Source organism: Carassius carassius, chromosome 40 (genome assembly GCF_963082965.1).
Source record: "Carassius carassius chromosome 40, fCarCar2.1, whole genome shotgun sequence".
In the NCBI taxonomy this organism is placed as follows: Eukaryota; Metazoa; Chordata; class Actinopteri; order Cypriniformes; family Cyprinidae; genus Carassius; species Carassius carassius.
In genome coordinates this window covers 3,366,043-3,373,781 of record NC_081794.1, presented here as the reverse complement: position 1 = coordinate 3,373,781, position 7,739 = coordinate 3,366,043, and positions in this window count along the sequence as shown.

The following is a 7,739-nucleotide window of genomic DNA, read 5'->3' as shown; positions in this document are numbered from 1 at the left end:
TGACTTATCACATCCAGGCTTTTTAAGTACTGGTGTAATAGCTGCAATTTTAAGGGCTTTTGGAACTGAACCAGTAGTGAGGGAGGTGTTCACAATGTTCAGGATGAGGGGACAAATTGAAGAGAGACACCCCTTTAGAACAGATGTTGGGACTGGGTCAAGAGTACTTGATGTTGTATTCATTGCCATCACTAACTTCATAATTCAGAATTTTGATTTCCGGGGTCTAACCTATAGCCCGTTAGAATCTGCACCATGGTAGCCTCAAATCTCGCTTGCAGGAGAAGCAGATTCGTGACCTGGAAGTGACACTGTGATCGTCTGAGACTCCATCGTCTGACACGTCCATGCTACGTTAGCTGAAGGTAAAGTGCACACTCAATGTTTTCCTGGTGCTCGTGTTCTCGGCTTCTGAGCAGATACCCATGATCCTGAAGGCTGGCAAAAGTCCCAGAGTGGTCCTGTTTCACGTCGGGGTTAATAACACCACGCTGTGGCAGACGGAGATACTGAAGAGGAACTTCAGTATCCTGATCAAGATGGTTCGCAGCACAATGCCCGTGGCAATGATCATATTGTCAGGACCACTGTCCACGTATCGACAAGGACACGAAAGGTTCAGTAGACTTGTTGATTTAAATGAATGGTTATTGTCATGGTGTAAAGAACAGAAACTGCTATTTGTTAATAAGTGGAATCTTTTCTGGGAGCATCCTAGGCTTTTTTTGCGCTGATGGACTGCACCCCATCAGAGTCAGAGCAGAACTCCTTTCTGACAACATCTTCAGGACACTTTGCTGCATTTGCCTAGTAAGCCAATTCTCAAATAACTATTATGATGACTTTTGTTCTACCCGCTTAAATGATAAAAGTACTTGTGCTGTATTAAGACTGTGTCTGTTCCCCGAATAGTGAGGTCAAAATATAAATTTAATGTAGGATCTAGAAAAAATCGTATCATGATTAAACCAGAATAATGTAAAATAAATGAACAGAAAACATTTCTAAAGTTTGGGCTAATAAACATTAGATCACTCACACCCAAAGCAGTTATTGTAAATGAAATGATCACAGATAATAGTTTTGATGTACTCTGCTTGACTGAAAACTGGCTAAAACCAAATGATTATATTGGTCTAAATAAGTCTGCTCCATCAAACTACTGTTATAAGCATGAGCCCCATCAGACTGGTCGTGGGGGAGGTGTTGCAACAATATATAGTGATATTCTCAATGTTACCCAGAAAACAGGATACAGGTTTAACTCATTTGTAATACTTCTGCTTAATGTTACACTTTCAGATTTGCAAAATAAATATATTGTGTGTCTTGCTCTGGCTACTGTGTACAGACCACCAGGGCCGTATACAGAATTCTTAAAAGAATTTGCAGATTTCCTCTCAGGCCTATTGGTTACAGTTGATAAAGTGCTAATTGTCGGAGATTTTAATATTCACGTTGATAACTCAAATGATGCAGTAGTACTTGCGTTTACTGACCTAATAAACTCTTTTGGAGTCAAGCAAAATGTCACCGGGCCCACTCATTACTTTAATCATACATGAGATTTAATTATATCGCATGGAATCGATCTTACTGATATACCGTAATTCCTCCAATAAAAGCTGGGGCCTTTATTTACCTGAACTGCAGAAGGTAACAGGCTTTTATTTGAAGCAGGCCTGTATTAGAGGCAGGCCTTTATTTCTAATTCCATCTATTTGATAAGTAATTGTTTTAAATAACCAGTTTTAAATTAAAAGCGATAGAGTCCCAGTGGACAGAGATCATAACATTAGCACAGAATCAGTTCAGAATCAATCAACAAAAGAACCTGTTCAGTTCAGACGCGCTCTGTGTCAGTCTGCTTCACGCTGAATCACGCATGCACAGTATTGACTCGAGAACGAGAAACGCTCCAGCAGAGGGCATGTATGTTCGTTATCTGGCTCTGCTGCATAAATTTCCGACCGGCCTTTATTTGTCCGTGTTGACCACGCTCCCAGCCACTAGGAGGCCTGGCGTTTATTTGACTACCGGTTTTTATTTGAGGAATTACGGTAGATATCGTACCTCAAAGTGATGATGTGGCCGATCTTTTTCTAGTATCGTGCATGCTGCATATTACTGATATTAACTATATGGCTCAGCGTTACCGTCTGGGCAGAACTATTGTTCCAGCCACCAAAAACAAATTTGCAAATAACCTGCCTGATTTATCTCAACTGCTATGTGTACCCATGAATACACATGAACTAGACGAAATGACTGGCAACATGGGCAACAATCTCTCAGGAAAGAAACTCGTAGTCTTGAGCGCAAAAGGAGAAAAACTAATTTGGAAGTTTTTAGAATTGCTTGGAAAAACAGTATGTCCAGCCATAGACAGGCCCTAAAATCTGCCAGGGCCGAGCATATCCACAAACTCGTTGAAAATAACCAATCCAAGGTTTTTATTTAGCACAGTGGCTAGATTAACAAATAACCAGACACCACCTGATTCTAATATTCCATCAACGTTTAATAGTAATGACTTTATGAATTTCTTTAAGCCTCTTATTAAGAAACCACAACTAGATCCTAGTGAACTGGTAAATTATAGGCCCATTTCAAATCTTCTATTTATGTCTAAAATTTTAGAAAAAGTTGTGTCTGCTCTACTGAGCTCCTTCCTGCAAAAAAAAAATTCTGTATGAAGAATTTCAGTCAGGTTTCAGTTTGCTTTTTTTACTTGATCTTAGTGCTGTGTTGGACACCATAGATCATGACATACTCATAGATCGATTTTAAAACTATACAGGTATTGAAGGGCAGGCTCTAAGATGGTTTAGATCATACCTGTCCGATCGCTACCATTTTGTTTATTTAAATGAGGAGTACTCTCATTTATCGGCAGTAAAAAATGGAGTGCCACAAGGATCTGTCTGTAACGATAAACCTTAATAATCATCGGGAAGAAGGAGGCGGGAACTGGCAGACAATCAAAATAACATTTTAATAATTACAAAATAAACACAAAACAGCGCACCAGCCCCTCACGGACGACTGATGCGCACAAAATAAAATCAAAACACAACTAAAAGCCCAGGCCTGGTCCTCTCTCGTCCTTCACTGTCGTCTCTCCAGTTTTATATCCTTCCATCTCCTACGTGGGACTCGAGACCGGCAGTGGGTCACAGGTGTCGCTGATTTCCCAATCATTGCCGGCCTCACTCCTTGTTCCCACGTCCCTCGGCCCCGCCACACTGTCCTAGGTCCCTCTATTTTCAAAATACATGTTGCCCCTTGGTAATATTATTAGAAAATATGGGTGTGACGAGTGGGGCGGGGCCGAGAGCAGTGACAACGGAGCGAAGTCGGTGGAGTGATTGAGTGAAATTTGTTACCTGTTTCTGATGCAGAAAAGCTAGTTCATGCATTTATGACCTCTAGACTGGACTATTGTAATGCACTTCTTGGTGGTTGTCCAGCATCTTCAATAAACAAGCTACAGGTAGTCCAAAATGCTGCGGCTAGAGTCCTTACCAGGTCAAGAAAATATGATCATATTACCCCAATTTTACAGTCTCTGCACTGGCTACTTATTAAGTTCCATATCAGTTACAAATTATTATTACTTACCTATAAGGCCCTTAATGGTTTAGCTCCTGCGTACCTAACAAGCCTATACCACGCTACAACCCATAAGGTCACAAAACGCTGTACTTTTGGTAGTTCCTAGGATAGCAAAGTCCACTAAAGGAGGTAAGCTTTCTCGCATTTGGCTCCCAAACTCTGGAATAGCCTTCCTGATAATGTTCGGGGTTCAGACACACTCTCTCTGTTTAAATCTAGATTAAAAACACATCTCTTTCGCCAAGCATTCGAATAATGCATTTCATAATTTGTGACTGCAATTGTATCAAATGTGCATTCTTATTCTTTAGATTGGGTTTAAAACTAATTAATTTTACTTTACTTCGCTAATTATGTCCCTATTTTCTTCTCTGTTTTGCCACCGGACTTGAATTGTAGAAATTTGTGCGGCGACCGGCTGGTCCTCACAATCCACATTTACTAGGTTTTACAATCTGGACGTCCCAACCTTACAGGCTCGGGTCCTTTCTGCTTAGATGGATTAACTCTGGCAAACCAGTACTAGTAAGGCATTGCCTTCTCTGTATGCTCTTGGTCCCCTCTGGGTTACGAGGCTGTATGATTTCTACTTGAAATCAGGGCCACTGCTGGCCAAATGGGTGCCCTAAGCAGGATTGTATTGTTGTGCCCCCCTTCCTCAAATATGATGATGAAAAAAACACCTACTATAGGGGTGAAAAAATAACTTTAATCTAATAAAAAACTAAATGAATAAATTGTATTATTTTCAAATTACAATTGTAGCTCTCGACATTTACCTGTGGCTATAACTCTATTATGACTCTAATTTATTTTATAGTTTCAAGCATTAAGAAATCATGCAAAAGGAAATTAAGCAGTTTTACTATGATAAAACCATGGTTTATTTTTGTAAGGGTTGTGATATGCATGTTTTTGTTGAAGAAATTATAAAGGCTGAGTCATCTATAGCAAAAAGGTGGCCAAAAATGAAAGATTAAGTGACTATTTGAATTATATGTTTGGTCAGTAGCCTAAACAAGGATTTGATTCTCCTGTAAGTGTAACAGCAGCAATTACATGGCATCTGGCTCCCTTTGTAGGCATTTGTAATAACGTACATAAATTGTTTATTTTGTATTTGCCTACATTATGTATTTTAACAGTTTTATTATTAACCAATCATTATTGGCTCATTGTTTTTTTATATAATGCATTTTAAGTCATTTTAAAGGCTATTGATGTCTTAACTGTTTTTTATAGCAACAACAACATAAAAAAATATTACAGTATATTAATACTTTGTAAATTATTATTTGAAGTAACAAAACCATGGTTAATTTGCAGTTACCATGGCAACAACAACGATGATTTCCGGTGTTATTGTTAAAACCATTGGTAATTTTCGTAAAAAAAAAAAAGTTCACAGGAAGTTGCCTGAAAGTGATAAATGGGCCTATTTTTTACCTAAATTATTTATAATTTATTTTAATATATATAAAAAATGTATAAGGTGTGCATTGTAGCTGACATCTAAATGAACACATTACAATTGTTTTATGACTGCAAGTCTTTCTCCTCAAATGCTATTGAGTTTCAAATTTGCGTTTGAGCCCATGTGAAAAAGTAGCATAATTTACATATGATTTACAGTTTATTTTAATAAATATCCAACACTCAATTCAATTGTGCTTTATAGCTGTCATCTAGATGAACAATTACAGTTGTTTTTGTGACTGTAAGTCATTCTCTTCAAATGCTACTGACGTTAGAAAAGTGTATACCAATATCGCATGTAACTTTAGAGACGGTCCCTAAATTTGAGACTCTGGAACATCTAACATCAAGCCAACTTTTTTTTTTTTTATTATTGTTTTACTTTCTTTAGTTTTCTTTTCTCTGCGCCGGATTGCTGATGTCCTTTACCCGGACATAGATGTTCATCCATCAATTATGAACATTCAGCTGAAAACATGAGGTGCAAGCGGTCACGAGCGCGGATGGAAGAATGGCGGAAGGTTTTTTTTTTTTGAGCAACTGGGATGGTGTCCCCTCTGGGAGTTGGTGCCCTACACAGACTGCGTACTCTGCGTGTAGGAAGCGACGGCACTGCTTGGAATGATTACTAAGCACGGGCTGACATCGGTGAGTTTGGCCCTATCGCTCCTGCTGGGCTTCCCTGCAATAACTTGGTCCTTCTGGGCCCTTTGTGCTCAACGCAAGTTCAAGTATGGGTTGTTCCACTCACACAGTATGGTGGGATTGCACTGGCTCCCCATAAGCATCTTAAGCAGACGCAGTACGAGTGTAGGTAGTATCGATAGGGAACGTACTTGGTTACTAATGTAACATCGGTTCCCTGAGATACGGGAAACAAGTGCTGAGTTGCTGGCCATGCTATGTAACTGCACGACTCAGTCGTTGCTTCAGTTAACCTAAACAAGAAACAAAACCCTAAAACCAACATAACAGCATGTCTAGCTGTAAGAACAAATCTCTGCTGACTGAGTTTTTAACAAAACAACCCCAACTAAAATCAACATTAAATTAAAAAAGTTTGTAGTTAGAATTTCTGTTCGTCCAAAAAAAAAAATTCAGGGATAAAAATGATTTTAAAGGGGTCACATGATTCTTTTTTAAAGATCATTATTTTGTGTATTTGGTTTAACAGAGTATGTTGACATGCTTTAATGATCAAAAAACACATTATTTTTCAAATATTGTATCCCTCAAATGAGTCATTTTCCACAAAGTCCCTCCTTACGACAAGCACAGTCTGCTCTGATTGGCCAACTGACCCAGCATTGTGTTTGTCCGAACACTGCAAGCACTCGTAGGAAATGTAAAACCCCCTTTCTACAATCGTGAGCTTAATTTTTTTAAATAAATGTAAAGACAGTTAATAATGTCCTTTGTTTTACCATCAGTTTAAGCCCAAATGGGAAATAGAGTGGTGTGACAGACAGTAATGAAGCTCATATGTGTTTGCAGTACACAAGCCATGTAACAATTAAGACAGCTGACTCCACTGTGATGTGAGTGACCCTGTCTCTCTCTCTCACACACAGACGTGCATGCACACACAAGCACACACACAAACACCATGCGCAAAACTCTGCATTTGAACAGTCAGTAGCAAATACTTAAACTAATAACAAAACATACTTACAATGGCTGATTCAGTAGCGGCAGATTGTTGAAGCAAAGTCAGAATTACCTCCTCTCCTAGATTCATGAAACGGTCATCAATAAAACGTGTTGCTGTTCTGTTGTAACTTCTAAGTATTCTTAAAGATTTTAAATGCATCTACTTTTCGGAAGGCCAAATAAAGTGCTTTAGCATTCGCCTAGAAACACACAGCATCCACCTGACATGGCTGCTTCAACAATAACTGCGGTTACTGAAACCACACCCGCTTTCTTTGCGTGAGCATTTGGGTGGCTTTAAACATATATTTCCGCATAGTGATGTAGACATGTGGGGGCGTGTTTGAATGAGCCGTTTTAGGGGGGCAAGATTCAAGATTCAAGATTCAAGATTTTTATTCGTCACATACAAAATTATATATAGCATATATAACCAGCAGTGAAATGTGAGTCAGGTCCGCTCCATGGACAGTGCAATTATTAAAGAAAACAACACAGATGAAAATATACATACATATAGCTATGTAAGAATGAAATAAAAGTAAACAATCAAAATATAAGAAAAAAATATAAAAAAGGGCATTGCAGAGTCTGAATTTTGACCCCATTAAAGTGGAAATTACTTTTCTGAGAATATTGTGTTTCCATTCGAATAACTGCCTTTAAAAACTCTTTAAACTCTTTTTTAGACCATTTATACCTTGAACGTTGAAAAGTTTTGCAAATATAGTGGCTATTTCTTCCTCAGAAACCCACTTGGTTCCTGGACTCATTGTTTTCCAGTGAACTTCAGCAAATGATAGATGACAGACCTGTGACCCATTAAGAATGAAAGAATTATATTTTGCATGTACTTTTCTTTCATGCAAATGTACCATATTTTTCATTGGTATTTCATATGCATTAGCTGCATGAACCAGGGTTAATATCATTAACTAAAACTGATACTAAATGAAACTAATGAATCTAATGTACGTGTGTGTGTGTGTGTATATATA